We start from the raw sequence: 1175 nt of genomic DNA, 5'->3' as shown, positions 1-1175 counted from the left end.
CTTTTCGTCTAAGCCGTTTTGGCTTCGTTTGTGACCAAAATAAAAAAGGGAAAATGCCCATTTAGTACGAATTCAAACCTCTTATTTCCCATTCCAATGATAATCTTTTGCATTAGCCCATTCCAATATAAGGTAACCATTTTTATGCCGAAATGCACAAATCTTTACTAAAGTCTTAACAAACCATATTATTTTAAGACTATTTTGCCCCCACCTCTTCAACATGAAAAGACTTGGCCGGAACCTCGGACTCTAGTCACTGGCCGCCGTACTCCGGTCACCGGCCGCTGGACTCCTGTCACCGGCCGCCGGACACCGGACACCGGAATTCCCCGACCGTCGGATTCCGGTCACCGGATTTTCCCCGACCGCCGGATTTCGGTCACCGGATTTTCCTCTGTAACCAGTTACTGACCCCCAATAATCAGTTACTGACCAGTTAATGACCCATAATAACCAGTTACTAACCCCGAGTAACCAGTTATTGATTAATTACTGACACCCAGTAACTAGTTACTGACCCCCAATAACTTTTAGTTTTCAGTTACTGACACCCAGTAATCACTTAGTTTTCAGTTACTGACACCTAGTAATCACTTAGTTTTCAGTTACTGACACCCAATAATCACTTAGTCTTCAGTTACTGACCCCTAATAATTTTGGTTACTGACCGGAGAGGAGAGAACTGAGGAACCGGCCCGACGGTGAGCACCTATATTTCTTCTCTGGGCACCCACCTTCCCCGACGGTGAGCACACCGGCCTCCTCCACCGACCCCGGCGCATGTCGGCAAGCAACGCCCTTCCAGGGGAGTAGGAGAAGCGGTGAGGCAGTTTAGAGCCGGTTTCCGGGGCTGTGCGGTTGTGGGTGATTTTGCGGAAGCAGACGAGGAGGAAGAAGAGGAGGGAGAAGGCGGTGGTGGCGGCGCCGGCGAGTGGGACGACGAGGTTAGGCTGCGGCAGAAGAGACGACGGCGACGGCGCCGGGGACCGGGTGATTAGGCGCAATAGAAGGTGGATCGGGAAGAGAAGGTGGTCGGAGGAGATGAAGTAGCGGTGCTTATGTCGGCAGCTAGCGTCGGAGGAGGAGGAGGAGGAGGAGGAGGAGAGAGAGAGAGAGAGAGAGAGAGAGAGAGAGAGAGAGAGAGAGAGAGAGAGAGAGAGAGAGAGAGAGAG

Source organism: Fragaria vesca, linkage group LG5 (assembly GCF_000184155.1).
Source record: "Fragaria vesca subsp. vesca linkage group LG5, FraVesHawaii_1.0, whole genome shotgun sequence".
NCBI lineage: Eukaryota > Viridiplantae > Streptophyta > Magnoliopsida > Rosales > Rosaceae > Fragaria > Fragaria vesca.
Note: the sequence above shows the minus strand (reverse complement) of the source record.